General features: G+C 38.5%; 1 protein-coding gene across 1 annotated transcript in view; it reads left to right on the forward strand.

The window, feature by feature from the left end:
* SEMA6D (semaphorin 6D) overlaps positions 1 to 19,898 on the forward strand; it is a 209,556-nt gene that overhangs the window by 670 nt on the left and 188,988 nt on the right. The gene's annotated exons all lie outside the window — the stretch shown is intronic.

Raw genomic sequence — 19,898 nt, forward strand, 5'->3', positions numbered from 1 at the left:
GTGGGGCCGGGCTGGGCCGGGGCTTAGGTGGGGCGGCTGGGAGCCTCTGCCGGGGCGATTCCGCGGGGGTTTGAGCGAGCCCCGAGCCGAGGGGCTGTCGCCGGGGCTGCGTGTGTCTGTCCGCCCGGCACTTGGGGCGATTGCGAGCTGGGCACTGCCGGGGCTGCCGTTCCCGTTAATTCTTCTCAGGTGTTTCTTCTTTCCAGTTTTACTCCTAGCTGGAGCCTTAGACCTTTTTACTCGTTGAGTAAGGAAAGGTTTATTTGTTTTAAACGATGTTATCTCTTCTCGGTTGTCTTGAATAGAAGCGGCCGTGCTGTTACAGGTCTCCTTCTGCAGCATTCATGAATCCCCTTTGCCATCATAAGACATGTGCATCTTGAGTAATCCGTGAGATGTATGAGGCGAATGAATGCTCTCTGACAGGGACTCGCCGAGCACAGGCACCTGCGAGCATCCTTTCCTCATACAAGTCTGTGTCCTGATCACTTTGTTTGCTGCACCCACAAAGGTGTATTTCTTTAGCTGCGCAAGGTAGCAATGATTAAAAATACCTGATGTAAGAAGTGGTACGACTCGAGACAGCAAGCTGCTTGTGTGCATCAAGTGGTGCTGGGTGCTAATCTCAGTGGACCGACCAAATGTACGTGCCTGCCTTGAATGCTTTTTGTTTGATGATCCTTGGTGGACTTGCTAAGTGCATTACTCTGTTGAGGCTTAGAGTTTTCTAGCCCCCGGGAGCAGCACATTCTGTGAACACCTCTGTCTAACGTGGAGTTTGATTTCAAAGGGAAGCCTATGATGTGGAACTGGTGTTGTGATGATGGAAACTTACTATGTATTTTCCTTAAAGTAAGAAGAAACCTTATTGCAGTTTTAAAATACAAGTTTTTTTCAGGAATAAAATGATTGCATTATCCCTCCATATAGCCATTTAGTCCCTCTCTATAACAGTAGCAATTTGTTTTAATTTTCTATTTTTATTTCTCTCTTTGTAATTATTTTCTCTTGATTCAGTTCCTTTTCTTTCCTGTCACTGTAGATGTTGGTGCCTGATCCAGTTCTTAACAGCATTTGTAACTACAGTTCAGTTTATGCCCTCATCTCAAGAAAAAGGAAAAAACCTCAATCTTATAGGCAGAGCCCCTATTAATTTCACAACTTCGAATCTGTAAGATTTTCTTTTCCCTTTATTGTTTGTTTGTGTTCTCTTTCAAATGTTATTAAAACTTGGCCCGTTTCAGGCAGGTCTTGATTGAGAAAGTGATAGAGAAATAGACTGCCTCCCTTTAATGATCATTTTGATTACTGCCATTGTGTGTTCTCCAGTCACAGTCTGATGCGAGTTCTAAGTCTCTCCATCTCTTTTCCCCTTCTCCCCTTGTATTATTTCTCTTCACCTAAATATTTAGCCACCGGCAAGCCCTTTTTTCACATAAGTCAAAATGGTGCTAAAATACACAGAATTGCTATGATGTTTTTCTTTCCCTAAGAAAAACAAGAAAGCAATCAGGATGTATATAAGGGCAGGTTTAATAGACAGTGGAGAACTAGAGATTTCTTTTGGAAAAGAACCCTTACCAATCTTTATTGGATTTGCTTGTCTGCATGAAGAAAAGAACTGTTGTTTTGTTATCTAGCAGCTGTAGGAAGATTGACAGCTACAAATTGCAAATCTATGAAGGATCTGCCCATGACACAATTTTTAGTTCATTTAGATCGTTATCCTACACATCTTGTCATTTGCAAAATTATATAAACAAGACCAGTAAGTTTGTGGAGAAGATGTAAATGCAGTGAATATACTGTAAAGATTTTGAAGCTCTTTGGGATAATTAGCAGAGGCTTGCCTGAAATATGACATTACTACAGTTAATTTAATTCAAATAGGAACACACCATTGAAAACATTATATTGTTGAGAAGAATTACATATTTTAAAACATGCTAGCTCTGTCAGAAAAACATTAAGTGTAGTAGTCTTTTTGTTAAGATAAAGAGAACATCACTGATGTTGTGGTGTGCTTTGCATTTCTAAACAGAATCTAATGAATTACAAACATTCATTATGCTACAAGCAATTGCTGAATCTTCTCAGGACCCCAAAATAGAGATTTATTTATGCACTCATATTTGCATGTTTTCTGATTATGGTGTCATTGTAAAAATAGAAATAAATAAAAAAAAGCTATTGTTCTAAAATGAGTTCTCTCCTAGCTCCAGATCTTTGGTTGGTGTATATCTGTTTGGAAATTTATGTTTAAATACCTCAGTGTGTTCAGGTTATGGAGCTTTCTATTGGGAAGTGTGGGGAAGCTACAGGAGGGGTCTGGGAGCATTCTTTGTTGGATCCTGGAATTGTTAAGGGTATATAATCTGCAGCAGAAGGTCAGGTTTACCAAATGTCTGAGAAAGAAGGTAGCTGAAATTTTCAAAGGTCAAAAAGAGCAATGTGCTAATTTTAAAGGACATCTTGCATAAATATTACTTTTCTTAACGTGTTAAAATGTGGAAAAAAATATGTATTAGTCTGGTTTTTTATATAAATGTTTAACTACTCAGTCATTCTTAAACATAGTATTTGTAATGCAGTTACGTTTCTCTAATGCTGCTTCCTTGTCTGTGGACTCAAGAATGAACCATTGGAAAGGGTCAGTATTTATAGGCCCAAACCAATTTACAGCTTTTGAATGCCTCACTACATGGCTATACTTGGCACTGTACGCTGTGGACTGTTGGTCACTTCCCAAAAATGGAAATGTGGGTCTTTGGAGCTCAGTTTCATCCCACCTCCTCCTGGATCCCATGAGAACACAGCAGAGGTGGTGGTCACAGCCAGGGATGGATGGAGTGGAGCCCTTCCCGTGGTGCTCTGGCCCCAGGGCTGACGTGCTTAGAGTCGAGACAAAACTGGGAGGTTCCTTTGGGGATGTAGTGGGAGGATCACATCCTCTGCTGTTCACCCAGGAGAGGTACTGAAAATTTATTATTGAATTCTGCTGCTCTTTACAACTGGTTTTAATTTATTTTTAAATACTGTCTCTTAAACCTTTATCTTGGGAATTAATTCCTGCCTTGGCACTGTATTTTTAAATTAACTCAAACCCAAGTGGATTCAAAATGCAGGAGACCCTTTTATAAATGATAGTGTTAATGACAGATGATAAAACACGAGCTGGAGAATACATACCAATTTATCTGATGGCTTTCTGTGCCATACTACAGCTACATTGATTATTCCTGATACTCCAGGTGATTCTCCTTGCATGCGTTGTGGTGAAACAGAAAATTGAAAAAGTGCACATCCATGGGAACTCTAGGTCATAAAGCCAGTCCTAGGTTTGATCTGAAGTGAGCAAGTGTTGTTGCTCCCTCAAGGAAGCACTTAGTGCTCATCCCTTTTCCAGACAAGGAAACAGTAAGCCATGGCGGGTACAGGAAGTTTCAAGGGAGAAAAGTCTGTGTCTCAAATTATGGTGATATTGTGGGTACCTTAATTGTGAATTAATGTAAATGGTGTCTAGAAAATCAGACAAATCTTTGACATAATTATTAATCAAAGTAAGAGAAAGGAAAAGAAAGTTTAAGTATTTTGAAGGCTGCTACTGGGCAGTGTGTCAAAGTTAGAAATTAATGTTTTTCAATGAGAGAATGAGGGAGGGGTTTTGGGGAAGTATTGTTTTTTTATGGCATAAAATAACTATTTCTTCCCTTGTAAGCTGAAGATCACTTGACTTTATGATACAATTCAGATGTTTGAGACAAGCCTCCTTTGGCAAGGAAGAGTCATTGTATTTCTCAGTGACATGCCTACAAACACAGTAAGTGCGTACACTGCTGTTAGCCAAGGGTCTGCTTCTTTAGCTTAAGTGGGAAAGATCTCCACTTGGAAGAGAAGCTTTTGAGTCCTTTCTTCCAGAGCAGGAGGAGTTCCTATCAGTTTTATGGTAGTATTTTTAAGCAGCTTCAATTACATATTCTTAACTTTGCTTCGCTAGCGGGAGCTCCCCTTTCAGTATCTCTGACCTTTTTCAGTGAGGTTAGCTTCTGCTGAATCCACCCTGCCTGTTCTGCTAGGTTGTAATTCCCTTTACAAAGTCCACTTTTACCTTTATTTTGTGACTTCTGGTTTTGATCATATTCCTTCAGTTCTCAGAAATATTTCATATTCCTTAATCCTTATGTTTCCTGCTGATACACTACTTCTATCTCTTTTAGTCTATCCAAAGAGCCCAATTCCTTGTACTCCAACTGTTTGGTTTGCTCACTAGCTCTAAGATCTCTTTGCACCTACAACTTTTTCTCCCACTTCAAAGCTAGTTATGACAATGTGACAGCACATTTTCTGTATCCAGCTGTAGCATGTATCTGTAACTGGTATTATGTTTCTGAACTTGAATTTTTGTGCCACTAACACAGCACATGAAGTTTTCTCTGTGAAGAGGTTGCATCCTGATAAGCAGTGTTACTACGAAAGCAGGTGATACCTCTGTGTTCTGGAAAGCAGCAGAATTGCATCCCCTGGGTGGGAGCAGAACCATTGCACAGAATGCCTGAGACATATGTGATCCTAATTTTCTTTGTTGAAAAGATAACTGACAGTGCTGGTTAATTCTGCTTGCTTCTAAACGAAAAAGAGCCATCTTGAGTCAACAGCCTTGCCCCTTTTCCTTGCTGGTCTTCCAAGGCTCAAAACTTTGAGATCTATTCCCTTCTACAGAGCTTAATTTTGGTCTATAATATGTGTTACAAGTCTCTTTGGGAGAGGCTGAAGTACAGCTTTTGGCTTTTTTGTAGTTGCTCTAGAAAGGAGTAGTCCAGCCCTGCATTTCTTCACGACTTGTAGTGTCTTGCTAGTTCATTATGGGAAATAGTATTGCAATTCCAATACTGACCAAATTTTTAAAATCTGCTTTAAAAATACTTTAACCTCATTTGTCTGTTGGTGTGTGGTAAGGAAATGAGTGAGTTCTTCACATGTAATGAAAATGTACAGTAGGGAATCAGACATAGCCAACCTGAAAATGTCAGATCATAAAGTTCAGCATCTTTGAATTGGGGCTGAGGTGAGGGAGGCCCATTTATACTTTGTCATTTCAAGTAACTTTTACTTTTTTCACTTTCCCATAATTCAAAGAGCAGGTGAATGAACCTGTCTGAGGCTGTAAAATTAAAAAGAAGAATTGCCTTCAGAAGGAATGGAAATCAACCATTTATTTCACAAAGCAAAAGATTAAGATGAGACTTTTCAACTATAAGTGAGAAATTACATAAACATTATTAGCATGAAAATCTGTGTTTATAGTGCAAATTCTAATGCAGTAATAAGTGCCTTTTTGTTTCATAAAATAACATAAAAAGTGAAAAATTCCAGTATATGAATAATAGTCAAAAAATCGAGTATCCAAATCCAAATTTTTTTCTAAACTAAAACTTAATTTTTTCTAAACAGTCTCCTTAGATCTCTCACTCCTGTTCTGGCAGTGAGTCAAATCTTTTTTCATATGTGAAAATGGACAAAACCCCATTCTTTCTCCAGATTGCTTGAGGAAAGAAGCTTTTTCTGCTCATTGCCTGGATAGCTCCACCTAATTAAAAAAAACCCAAACAACAAAATAAATCTGGGGAGGGTTTTTCCATGTCCCTGAATATGTAAGATAAAATGTGTTGAACACATGCTGAATTTCCAGAGAAAACAGCTGTTTAACTCTAAACTCAGTGGAGAATTTCCCACACTTAGAAAGTAGCAAGTTTCTCTTCTTACGTGTGAAGCATTAGTCTCTGTCATGAGGATACATTAAAAATTATTTTGTTTTGATCAAATGTCAATTATTTTCGCCAATACAGGAAAGCCTTCAAATCTTCCCAGGAAAACATTACTTGTTGCTGTTAAAGCATTCCCATTTCCTCTTAGCAAATTGCATGCAAACTAAAACCCTTGCTTTATCATATATCACTGACAAATAATTTATTTAAAAAGCACAAGAAAGTGCAAGAAAGGGAAAGAAAAAGCCTTTTTGTGAAATGTCAGCGCAATGACATTTGTAACAGGGAATGTTGGGCAGCTTTGGGCAGGCACACAGCTGCTGTCCAGTCTTGGCCACACCATGGGTAGTCTGGAATATTCTGTGTGCAGATCCCCAGACCTGCAGGGATGTGTCTGTGCTTGAAAGGCAGTTAAGTAAGAAAAGCAGTGTGAATTAACACAATTGGAGCACCCCACTGCTCTGAGGACTGCTGCATGTGGAGTAGTTTGGAGTAGTTTGAGATTTCCCACATTACACTTCTGTACACAGTGTCCCTGTGAGTGACTTTGTCTTGCAGGATGGAGCTGTACACTGAGAAGCCATTACACTGTGGGCATAGAGCTGGCATGTCTGCAGTGTATGGGTGATGGGGAGAAATTACCTGATGATGATGGCAGCAGAGATTTCCATAGCAATCCAGCCTAGGATGACTGCGTTACTCACAATGGTGATGGATCTGTGCAGAGAGTGGAAGAGATTGGTACATGTGTAGGTATTTACCAGCTTGAAAATAAGCTGGAGTGAAGATAAAATGCAGTTAAATCTGAGAGCACTGCAGTCTGAGAAGTAACACTGCTCTGCAACCATTCCATCTTGCAGAAATGTTCACATACATGGTCCAGCTCATGACCTGTGAGTATGGAATTTCTGAAGATGGAAATTATTTGCAAAAGGGGACTTACCTTGTTAGGCTTTCAGTTGTTTAAAAGTGTTTTTCAGTTTAACTTTGGATATGATGAGAGAAAATACACAATTTTCATGAGGCTTTTTGCTTTATTGAAACTGTAAATGTAGAGCTCTTCTTCCTTGTGCATTATTTCAGTGTGCTCTAAGCATCTACCACACATACTCATTGAGAAATTGTTGGAAATGTTTTCACCACTTTGCATTCTGGCAGACAGTTGTAATCCAGTTTGTCAAATGAATTTTCTTGATTGCCTTGCAGCATATGCAAAGTACTTAAAATTGTTGTAATTGCCTCTGAAGAGTTAGGGTGGGGGGAGAGAACAACACAAAAGAAAACAAGCAAAAATTCAGCTTTCTATTATTACGTAAGTATAAAGAAAATTGAACTGTATAAAGGCAGCACAAAAATTACGACAGGGATAATATAATGACAGCAATCAAATTCTTCAGAATTCTGTATAGTGATTGGTCAGGGCTGGGGGGAACACAGGTTGCTGTGTAAAACATTGAACAAACTAGTCTAAACTTAGACTATCAATTTACTGTCTGACTTTCACTTGAATATAAGTACTTGAGTTGTTAGTTCTGCAGGACTCTTCAATGTGGGAATCTTGGTAAGGTTCAGGGGTGTCCCTCTGCCTCCAAGTCCACTGTTTAAAACTGCTACAATCAATTTCTTTTCCACTATTATGATATTTAATGTATTTTAGAATGCTTGTAAGCAGCTATCATGTCTTTCTGCAGAATTTACAGTTTACGCTGACTTTGTTGCTTACACCGAAGAAGGGAGAAATGTTTTTTCTGCATATTATGATATTTGGGTTATAGGTGGTCCTAAAGCTATTTTTTGTCTTCTGTGTTAACTTACATTCTTCTTACCAAAATCATGCTTACAGTATTTGTCAGGAATCCATGGAGGGCAGAGATATAAACTCTTAGCAAATAGACAGGGCTTCACAGTGAAGTGAGAAAACACTTTGCAAGATTCATGGTATGAATTAAGCTGCTAGTTGATTAGCTTTTGCAGCAATTTTTCCAGCCACTCAAGAAAGGCCAATGTGTGGTACAATAAATCCACAGATCTTAGAGCTGATATTCCTGTATCTTAGCCTCTCGCTTTCTAAAATGTCAGCAGTCTTTGTAAATCAGGAGGTTCTGCTTGGCATTCTGGGCAGCGTGCCTTTGGAGCCAGGCTAGAGGGAGCACCATGACTGTTGCCTTTTGGCTGAAGCCCTCCAGAGTTTTCTGAAGAAAGCACACTGTGTGGGAAAAGACCTTCTCGATTTGTTGCCAGGAGATGTCACTACAGCTCAGGAGTAACTATTTCATCCCTTGAGACCCGTTTTCATGGTGTCACAGTCTCCTCTGAGTGCTGGTGTCGTGAGGGGCAGCAAGGCCTGGCCCTCATCGCGTGGCTGGAGGAGGAGCGCTGAACCTGTGCAGATTATTAATTGATATAGACACAGGTAAAGAGAAGATGCTAATGTGTGCTGAGTGTGTTGCTCCCCGAAAAAGCCCTTTCTGCATCTATAGTGAATATGCACGTGCTGTGCTACTGGAGCCTCCTGCCCTTGGGAATCTGTGTGTGTGTGGGGCTCCTTGGGGCAGCTGTTTGTGCTGCCTTGGTCCCATTCTCCTCTCAGGGTTGGAGCAGAACCTCAGCAGTCACTGATCAAGTGCATCGTGCTGGAATGAGCATGGCAAGATATCTGGTGAAAACGTCAGGCTGCAGAAGCTGGAGCCATGAGTAGTTTTGGGAATCATATCCTTGAATGCTACTGATAGCAATCTTTCAAAACAATTTAAATAATTTATTTTAATGCATGAGGAGCTTTTTATTCTCAATCAGTTTTGCACAGCATATTATATGTATTTTATACAGCCTGCTAATGAGCTGAAGACTTGTTAATTATATGTGTGTGGAATGGCATAGCTGCTGAATTATGCACATTATTTTTCTTTACAACGAAGCCTTCCTCTTAACTGTATCTGTACTGGTTGAAAGGTATACCTCTGGCTGCTGATACAAACTCCTCTACTGTCACTTCGTTATTGTAAATCTTTGGGTTTTGGTTATGTGAAGGATTAGTCTGAAAGGTGGAAGAGCTGGTTAGGCAACAAAACAATGTACTGTTTGCCTTAAAAATAAAAGGCAATAAAAGAAAAAAGTTTGATGAAGGAATATAAAATCTGTGATGGTTCACTTAATTTTCTTTCTTCATCTATCTGGTCTGTAATTCATTAGTTTTCCTATTCAGTATTGCCCTCTTGATGTGGAAAACCAAAAAAACTCCAGGAAAAACACAACAACAAAAACTGAAGTTAGAAGTGATATTTACAGCAAAGTATTTTATAAGACCAGATCAATGTTGTGAGAATTGGCATATATATAGGGATAGGTGCCCTGTTTCTTCAATTTGTTTACAAAATTTATAAAATGTAGTGGCAAAGCTGATCAGCTGTTTCTTACCTTTGAAAAATCCAGAAAGCCACAAAAATATGTAATGCTGGTGATGCCAGGAACTTATTAAAAAACACATTTTTATGTAAACTTGGTGTGTAGTATAGAATTTAAATCATTACATGGAAATAAGATTTTCAAAATCCCTATGTCTTTTATGATGAATAATTCATATTAATGAATACTCATATCTAGCTCAGTCTGTTGAATGAGGATGATGTTTCATTTACATGTGTTGAAGGTCGTGCTCATAGATCTTGGGGAAACATGGAACCTTTGCTTTTGCCAAGAGCTTTAACCTCCACTTATTTACACTGTGGGGCTGCTGTCAGTCTGGCTGTGGAGTGCTCTTTTGGTGTGGGTGTGTCCTGGAAGCCTCCATCAGTGAGAGATGTGCAAATAAAATGAGACCCTGGATGGAAAACTTGCAAAATGTTGTGAGCTGGATGTTAGGCACCTCTATCACTTCTTAATCTTCTCATGTTGCTTCCAGGTTTCATTCTGACATTCAAAGTGGTGGTTTGGATTTAGCAGCCTTGAGGTGGTGGAGATCAGCATGTGTTGGCAGCTTTTTCAAGTCAGTGTTGGCCTACCCAAATGACTGGATGTGCCCTTCTCCCAAGGGCTGGGCTCTGTGCTCTGCAGAGGAAACACTCCGGGATTTGTGCCCATGCTGTTGGGAAACAGAGGGAATTGGAATCAGAATTTGTCATGTTGAAAATCCTGAACGTTAACAATGTCATGCTTGCAGCAGGACTGGTGGGCTGAAAGCCTGAACTGCTTTACAGTGGCAAACACTGATTGGCATTTTTGTTTGTTTTTGAAAGAAACACCAAAAAAAACCCAAACAAACAAAAAACCCAAACAAAAAACACCCTAACAAAAACCTCTCAGTTTTGAGTTTAGAATAAGTTGGGCTTATTTATTCTTTCCTTTATGATGATAGTTGTGTTGTAAAAACCCAAATTTTTGCAAGTGGGTAGGAAAAATGAATTTTACTGAAGATTTCTGAAACTTTATGAGGGATGGAGAAGGGAAGATGAGCAAAGCTACAATAATATTATATGTTTAATGAAAGGAAATACAGATTAATTTTTTGTCCTACATTTTTGAGTTTTTTAGTTTAGATGAAGGAGTTGTATATGGCTAAGATAAGCTGAAGAAAGTCAGTGGTCCATCTTGATCACAGGCCCAGGCTACATGAAAATCCGTATTGCCTTCAACAAACAAAACATTTATAAAATTTTCACCTGAAGAACTGATAAGAAGTTGTTTGTGAGTGCAGCATTAGTGAACTTCAGACTGAGCAGCTTCTACATTTTCTTCTAGTTATGGGGATATTTTTGTGATTAGCAAGCTGCATTTGGAGTATGTGCACCTTGGACATGTACTCCTGGGGAGAGAAACAGGTGCAAGGAAAAAAATCCTAAATTAGCCTGAAGGTTTCTTCAGTTTTTGCTATTGTTTATGCAGAGTGTTCAGGAGATTTCATTTGTTGTGCTAATGTCAGCTTGTTTCAAACAAGCCATGAAATGAGTAGACAGATTATGTGCCTTAAAGGATTATACACATCCTTCATCTAGGTGCTGCTGCAATATAAGCACAATAACAATAATCAGTTTAGTTAAGTTCAGACAGGTGGTCTAAAGGGAAAAGTTCATTTTCCCTCCATCCTCAATGGTGGTACATGTAATTATGTAGAAATCTAGAGAAATTTCTTAGGGCCATTTTCAAGTCTTATGTTCTAGGAATCCAGAGTTGTTTTGGTTTTCTAGTATTCTTCTCATACAGTGATTTTGTGACATCATAACATGGCATGGACAAGAAGAACTTCAATTTCCTTATCTGCTTTGTAAAATCATGGCAAGAAGGTGAGTGGATTTCCCTTCCTAGCCAGCTGATGACCTTGCACTCATTCAACTTTGGTAGTGAAAACAAATACCTTGTTTTGTTTTGTGGGTTTTTTGCCTTTCCTGTACACAATATTGAATTTTCTCTTCCTTCTCTGGAAATGTAGTAGCTTTGCAAGTGAAGAGACTCGAACTTTCTGTGCCTGTGTGGAAAGCCTTGGTAGCAGCTTTCAGGAGAGCTGAGCTGTGACTCTGGGCAGCTCCTTGGCTTCCTCCCTTGGGTCACCTGTTTACCCCAGACCCATGGGGTGCTCAGGGTTATCTCATGTGGAACATCTTTGTAGTTAAAGCTGAGGGTTAGCTCCAAAATAACTCCTAACCACAGCATGTTTCCCAGTAGCTTGGGATTTATGCTTCCATAACAGATGCATCCTGTTCTCCTCAAGTTGCTAATGTCTAAATTAGCTTATCTTTGATATAAACTCCTTGCTTTGTTGGTATTTGTTGCAGTAACTGTATAAGTCAGGTTAAAGTGATCTACCAAATATTTATCTATCTACCTATATATATATATATATATATATATACACACACCTAGAAATAACTGTAAAACCAGGAAAAGGATATGGAGCTATGCAATTACTTGTGAGGATTCTGAGACTGAATGGGTTGTTTTTAAACATTTCATTACAGGGCTTAATTAACTGCTTGCCAACTTGGTAGGTTAATGTCAGTTGTTCACAACCGGTTTGGAGTACAATTTATTGTACTGTTTTGGAGAAAATTCACGGGACCAAGAAAGTGTCTGAGGTAAGTAATTGTTTCTGTTGTGATTTTAAAATATTTTATTTCCTATAGCATTATTTTGGGTGTTTTTCTATGGTTGGTATGAAACAATGATAGCTTTAATTTTGGCAAAAGGTATTGCTACAAAGAACATTTATGGCAAAATACAGTAAAAATAAACATACAAAAGAGGCACAGTTTTAAGACTATGAAATAAAGCCATAGAAATTTTGGTTAATTGGAGAAATTCAGAATGTCATTTTTTTTTGCTTTTGTTTGGGCTTTATTGGGGAGGTGTGTTGTTTACTTTAGATTTTGGGGTTTTTTTGTCAGGCTTGTTTTTTGTTTTTTCATTTGTTTGGGGGTTTTTTTGCTGTTTTTTTAATAATAATTTAAAACTAGCTTAAACACTTACATGGAAATCCCTTGACCTATAGCTCAAAAAAATTGGAGGCAGGAGGTGCTGTAAAATAGTCACATTATATAGATTTGTTTGGGACAACCTTTAGAAGACTATTCAAGTCTCAATATTAAACTTCACATAAGTAAATTTCAAAGTAGAAGCCCTGAAAGTATTTGTAGTATGTTATAAGAAACCCTTTTGTATGCCTGAAGACTCTAGATATGGAAAAAAGAATATTTGCTATAGTATTCTCAGCTCATTTTTTCATTTCACCTGGATGAGATGGAAGTACATTTGGGACAGAAGATTTTCAGACTCTTTGTCATTATCTTGTTTTTGATTCTTCTTTATGGATTGTCCAGATAGAGGTGTCAACATAGTGCTGTATTGCAGAGAGCATCAATATGTAAAAAATGCAGGGAGAAAAAAAAAATTGTCTTTATTTTTTCTACATGCTGTGCCACAAATAAATTGTGAGAGAAATGAGCAAGAAACTGATTCCACTCGAATTGTGGTTGAAGAAGGGCATTTCATCCTTCTCTCTCATGCAAATCCAGTTTGATTTTTTGGAAATGCTATTACCCTCCAAAATCTGTTCTAGCTTTCCTCATTGCAATAGCTTATGCTTATAATAATGCACAACACACTGTATACTTTTGGCACAGATTGATCTGAGGGAGCAGAGTGGAAACATACATTAGTGAGACAATGTAAAGATTTCACACTCCTGCTGCTTCTGTACTGCTTCTGTTTGAGATAAATGACAGACTCCAGGACACCAATTCTCCCCCTCGTTTGCACTTTCTCTAGGCACCAGGAAAAGATTTGGAAGCCTAAACATAGATATCTAATGCCATTTTAAATGCTTTGGGTACCTGAGACATCTGTCAGGGCTAGCAGGTGTGACAGATGACTTAATGCCTTTTTTAGCAGCGGTTGAGAGCCAGGGTGGGATGCCCTCAGGCATCTAAAATAGCATAAATGTCTTCCTTTAGGTACCTGCATTGCTCTTCTGTAAAATGAAGTAGATCAGGTAAAAATGGTTTAAACAATTCTGTAGGCATATTAGTATGTGGTTAAGAAATCACCTGGGGTAATTTGGAGGTGAAAGTTAGTGATAGAAGTGAGATTTATCTAAATTTTCTTTTGTATCAATTTAAATTCCTTTGAAATTTGCTTGTAGTACAACCTCTATGCAAATTTGCAGTTGTACAACAAGTGAGGCCGGGCAGGGGCTTTGTTTTTTAAATGATCAGTTACAAAGCTCCAGATAATCCCTCCTATTAAGCTTGTTGTGTTTTGAACTACAGAGGTTGCTGCTTGTAAGCTAACTAGTGTCAAACTCACATCACTCAATCAGGCAGGTTTCCAGCAGTTTGAACAGAAAATGACTGTTTCCATCCAGCTGGTGCCATTGAGGAGGTGAGGCTGTAGTTTGTGAAGTGCAGGGGTGGGATCAGGCAGAGCCTTTGACCAGGCATGTGCTTGTGGTGAAGCTGTGTCACGAGCAGTGGCCTTTGCTCGAGTGTCCTCACACACCTGGGCTGGCACCTGCACCTGCTGTGCCCTCCCCTTGTCACGGGGAGAGCTGAGGCTCAGGCTGTCTGCAGCAGAGGTGCAGTAAGGAACCCACTTGCCACCTCACAGACCATGCCCTGGATGTGCTGTTAGTTCAGAAATTCATGCAGCATCTCTTACTTTGAGGTGTTTGGTAGCTGGGTAATGCACATACTTCAATCAGTTCGGTAAGTTCTAAATGGCATGTTCTGGAAGTGATAATTACCCATTGAGCTCTGTGATCAAATAGAAATGTCGAGGATGTCGGCGTTATATTTTGTAAACGTTCTCTGTAGTCAATCTGTAGTTAAACAATGAGGCACAACAGGCATTAATCCCTTTTAAATATACTCCTGGTGTCAGAGTCTAGTTTGGAATGAGCTGAAGAGTGTGGTAGTGTAGCTACCTCAGTGGTACAATAATCTTTCATGAATTCATTTCTGAGGGCATCACATTATTGTTATAAAATGGAAATTTAAATAAATGAATGAAGTCCTCAAGGAGTTGCTCTTCAGTTTTTAGGGGATTTTAGGCAAAGTTTGGCCTCCTTGCTGCTGTATTCTGTTTCCATATGAATGTTTGCTTCATTCTTGTGCAGGCCAGTGTGCCATGGTGCCAGCTACCAGAACTATCAAAGCTGCAAAGCACACACACAGCTGCACTCAGTGGTCCAAGTAACTTTTTCAATATGTGCTATCCATAATTTATTCAAAGCAAAGCCAGAAATAATTTGTGCTTTAAAAACAGCTTGAGTGGTGAAAACCATAATGCAGTGCAAGTCAGTTTTTTCTTTTTAATAGCGCTTGACACTTTCCGATATGGAACATCTACCTAACAGTGCGTTATTGCAAAGTACAGGAGGAGCAAACAAAAATAGGAGCAGACTTGTTTCTTGAGGTATTTTGTTGTTGTTGGTCTTATATACAATCACAGTTAGTACAAGATGTTTTTATTTTAAAATATGGAAGTGTATATATTCATAGATTTTAACATCTGTTCATTTCTAATTATTTTTCTTACCAGCTATTCTTAAATGTTTCAGAGAAAACCCAAGGGCTTATTAAAATTTTAGTGAAAAAACTTACTTTTTCAGGGCATACAAGATGTTACGTCTAAAGAAATATTAGTGAATTACTTCTTTCCCTTGACTTTAATGACTTTATAATTATACTTTATCTTAAAGGAAAGCTACACAGGTTCACTGTTTTTCATCTGTACTGGATAAAAGCTAATCTTGCCCTGGAATGTGGACAGATGGGGAAAACCATTGTAACCATTAGTTATGACTGTTTCTGTGCAGAAATTGTTTTTAACTTGATTTTATTTTGAGAAAGAAAACAAACAAATTCATCCACATCCCACTATGTTTTGGTTGTTCTCTGTGCGGTGATCAACTGGAGTATGGTGGTGTAGAGCAGTTTCACAGGCTGGAAGCAATGACTGCAAAATCAACATGGAAAAAGAATGTGGTGTTATGATATTGCACAATTAAAAAGCAGGCAGGAATGTATTAATTTTATTTTCTTGTGAAGCAATATATTGCCAGATACAAACTTGAGAAGGATCTTTTCTGTTAGAGCCACTGGAAATTTTTCTTGTTGTCTTTATTGTGGGGTATGTTCTGTTTCCTAGAGCTATTTGGAATATTTCTTTTAATTGGCTATTTGCACATGAATATGAAATACAGAAAAAGCCTTTTGTTTACTTTATGTAGTGGGCTTTTTTCCTGACATTTGGGATTTTAATGCTAAAAATCTTATTTTTCTCTTATCTCTGTATTTTGTGGTCACAAAGGAGGCTGGGGAAGGGGATCCCCTTGTGGAACTGGCTTGATAGTGTCTCTTACAAGTTGCATGTGATTCTGTGAAGCCACAGTCATTTCTCTTCCTGCTTTTGTGCTTCAGTGCTGCAGCATTTAATAAATATGTTAAAAAAACAAAAGAAAAACAGCCAGCAGTACTCTGACAATAGTAAGGGTGAAGAAGGAAAGATAGGAATTTTCATGTTAAATCTAATGGTAAACAAAAGTGTCTAAAAATTTTCAATATCTCATAATGAAGGGCTAATCCAAAATAGAACCAAATTTATTCCTTATCCTTTCCAGCAAAGGAAGCTGAAGTTTAGGTACTCATATATCATCTGTAAATTTATGATGTTCAACTAAACAGACAATGCTGTCTTACTATTTATTTATTTAATTATATATTTCTTAGTCCATAGCTTTAGTATATCAGCCTTGTATGTTCATCTCCCATGGAAACTCAATATTCCTAGCCTTTAAAGCCTTCTTCCTTGCCTTTAATCATTTCACTGACCATCCCTGGACCTCCTCAATGTTTTCTGGTGTTGACTTGTGTAATTGCATTATTGTATTTTCAATGTTTATTCTGCTTCTCCAGTACTTTTTCTGTGTGTTTGCAGTTCAGATTGAAGCTAATGTGTAAGCAGGACTGTGCAGAGGATACTTCTAGCAAATGGCACTGAACCTCCTTTAAAACATGGGTTAAAAACCATCTGCAGCAACCTCTGCTGCCTTTCATATCTTCCTTGCACTGTCTTCCTTCTGACTTCAGCCAGGACCCAAAAACACCTCCAGTGGAGAAGGAGGGAGCTAATTCTTGATTCCTGGCTGCTGGACCCTGGGGGTGTCACTGGCAGTTCCAAGTCCACCTCAGTGCAGTTTGGCAGCTCCAGCTGGTGTGCTGCCTAGGAGCTGGTGAGGAATTTTCCTGGCCTGAATTCTCTGCTTCCTCCTGCTCATAAACCCATTGTGAGCTACATCAAGGACTTTAAAGTGTGGAAAACTGGCATGTGCGAAATATTTTCTTTTTCCTTGTTGATATCTCTGAAGCGGCTTAACTGCAGAGGTCATGCTAGGGGAGGGCTGAATCCGCTCCCTGATAACAGGCAGTTGTTAAAGCTGGCTTGTTTTGTCCAGCTGCAGCCAAAGAGCAGTGCACATTGTTCCCTCTGAAGTGCCCTGCCTTGTGCTTGAGCTTATTAATTTGCTATACAAGTTTGTTTTACGATTTACCATGTCTTCTACAGAGACAGAGCAATTCATTATGTCACTCTGCCTTCATCTCTTTGTGCCTTGGTAACCACACTGGGATACTAAGGGAGAGACCTCATGGCACATTTAATTAGGGTATGGATAGTAAACCAGAAAACTAGTTAGGTTAGGAATTGCATGTTTTCACTCACTAACTCAATTCACTGGTGGGTTTTTCAAGTTTTCTTTTGTTTTTCCTTCACTCTTTCCAGAATAAGAAAATTCAGTTGGTCCTGCTTCTTCAGTGAAGTTTAAACCTTTCAAATCCTCTCTGAGCTGCACAAGTAGATGAATTAATGCTTATAAAACTTAAAATACTTTGTCTTTCAGGATGAGAGAAACAAGGTAAGTGGCAGAGTTTTATTATAGACTCTACCAGAGACCTGATTAAAGCCTGCCAAATCTTCGTCTGCAGGAACCCATTGGAAGGCTAAGCAGTTAAATTGGTTTTATAGGAACTTTATATCCCATATTTCAGCAAATGGTTTTTTTGTAACTGTTGTGTCTAAAGTGAATTCAAAATAATTACCAAAATAAAGAGGCCACTGTAGCATATATAGTGATGCATGTCATATTAATCCTTTAAACTGTTTGATGGATATTAAAATTGTTCTTTGCTTTCTGAATCAGATATTTCTGTCAGGGAAAAAAAGGTAAGGCCTAAAATTTGAGTGTAATTAGCTGCAGCTTGCAGTGCCAGCTCTTTGCTTTTCTTCAGAAAGCTCTAATTCTTTTCCCCAACACCTGATGATACTGCAGGTGTGGAAGGAACTTAGGGGGAGCTTATGCATCACTAAGTGCTTGAGTGGTGAGAGGTTTTGAAACATTTAAAAGAGGAAATGTAAGAGGAGAAAGAAACTCCTGATGATCTTTATAAATATAGATACAGGCATCCTACACAATCCATCCTGTAGTAATCTGACGTATAACTGCAGCATGAATAACTTGGCATACTTCTCAAGAGGTACAAGTGTATATGAAAAAATTCTTCTCATTACATGATTCCTCCCTGTCTATAAATTAAGATGCAAGAGACTATGTATTATTCTTGCTGTAAATATAAAATTATTTTTAACTTTTGGATCTTCATATTTTGATAGACATACTGCTATTCAACAGTTTCATTCTATTGTGTGTGCAAATGTGTATACAAACAAGAAAAAATATGAATCATAATTCTGAATCCGTATGCTTGAGGCCTTCTTCTGAGTTTGTCATTGCAATATTTATTGAAGTAGAAGACAAAAAAACTCTTTCAGCCTTTGAGTATGAATCTTATGTGCAGTGAGCAAGTCTGTCTGAACTGTGGTTTATTTTCTACATGCATGTAGCACCCATCTCATGGAGAAAAGGGGTAGGGTCATATTGTAAGCACAATATGAATGAGAAGAAACTCAGACTTCTTCAATGTAGTAGGAATGGATATTAAGGGAAGGAAAGAAGCCATATTTGAAGTAGGGAAATAAATATTCTCTTCTAACTCAGTGCATAGAACTGACCTTTTTCATAACTGCTGACTCACTGCAGAAATTGCTTATGTGGTCCACAGGGCCTCTGTAACACATACACTGGTAAATGAAGGGGAAAATTCAATGGGCAATGGGTAACACCATGGACTGGCTAGAAAGGTAATCATTTTTGCATGTGTAGGTGTTGAATTTTTCTCAGACTTCCATAGTACTTATTGTTCTGCCAAAGAATTAATAAAAAGTGTTTAGATCCTAGACTAAAATATGGAAATTGTAGTTGTACACTTTGCATGCAATCAGTAAATGCCTTTCCACACTTGCTCTGTTGCTGAAAGCAAGTTTGCAGTTCTAACTGCTGCTTAGAGATTGCACTCAGTAAAAGTAAGGAAGCAGGTTCCTGGGGAAGGGAGCTGAATACAGAGAGGTGTATACAGGTGTATTTTAAGGTCAGTGGTTATCTGTGCAGAGCACTGCATGGCATCCAGACTATTGCACACTTCAGGTCCTCCTTTAGGAAGGAATTACACAGTAAACATTAAGGTAATGTGTGAAGATGGCAAATCAAAGTTGTTTTTGACATAGGCAGATAGAATCCCACAGACACATCCATTGTGAGCTGTAGTTCTGAGACTTGGTGTTAACTCTGAAAGAAGCTAACAAAGCCAGATGAGCAGAAAGCAGGGCGGCACATGAAATTGATTTTTGACAAGTGAAAAACTGCTCATACTGGAAGAGCTCCATGTACACATTACATTGCTTCTTTCTTTCCAGCCTCACGTACAGCAATGCTCCACCATCAGCTCTCTTTCAGGTGATAAATCATTTTGAGGTCTCATCTACTTACTGACTTCTCGTGTATGTGGAATAAGGTAGCAGAATCTATCCCTGGTAAACCTAATTATATCTCTGTGACTGTGAGAAATCAGCTCTTTGTCTCAGAAAAGATTGCCTGTATCTAACACAACCTTACAAAGCCATAGAAAACCAGGAGAGGGGGGAAGAATGCCAGAAGAATGTGCATGCCAGAAGCACAATGCTGCCATTTTAAGGAATTTTCCCATCCACTTAAGAAAGGAGAAGCACTGGCTGATCCCAATGTTTGTGTCTCCTCCATGTAACTCAGAAACATTCAGATATTGTCAGAAACCTATCGTTAAATGTGTTCTATTCTAAGGAAATATTCACCAAATATGAATTTCAGGAAACTTTGTCTTCATTGAAAAAAGGCTTCACATGTCATAAATCACTTTGTATTTTGTAAATAATTGTATGCTATAGAAATAGCATAGAATTCAAAAATCTGAGTTGAGAGCTTGCCTTTAAGGAGAATGACAAAACTGACTTCAATTGGGTCATTTTTTCATATGGAGTCTCTAGGGTGCTAGAAAGGGAGAAAAAATAGTTTCTAGGGAAAAAAAAACCCTACTGGAAAGAAGTACTGAATTTGAAGCTAATGGTGACCCAGTCTTTGTGTTCAAATAGTTGTTAGAGTTTTTTTTTGATACATTTTCTTGTGTTTTCAGAGGTTTTTTTTCCTCTTTATTATTTGCCTTTAGCTATGTCAGTGCATTGCATTGATTGTAGTCCAATGGAATCATGTAAGTTTTA

The sequence above is a fragment of the Parus major genome, chromosome 10 (assembly GCF_001522545.3).
Source record: "Parus major isolate Abel chromosome 10, Parus_major1.1, whole genome shotgun sequence".
Classification (NCBI taxonomy): domain Eukaryota; kingdom Metazoa; phylum Chordata; class Aves; order Passeriformes; family Paridae; genus Parus; species Parus major.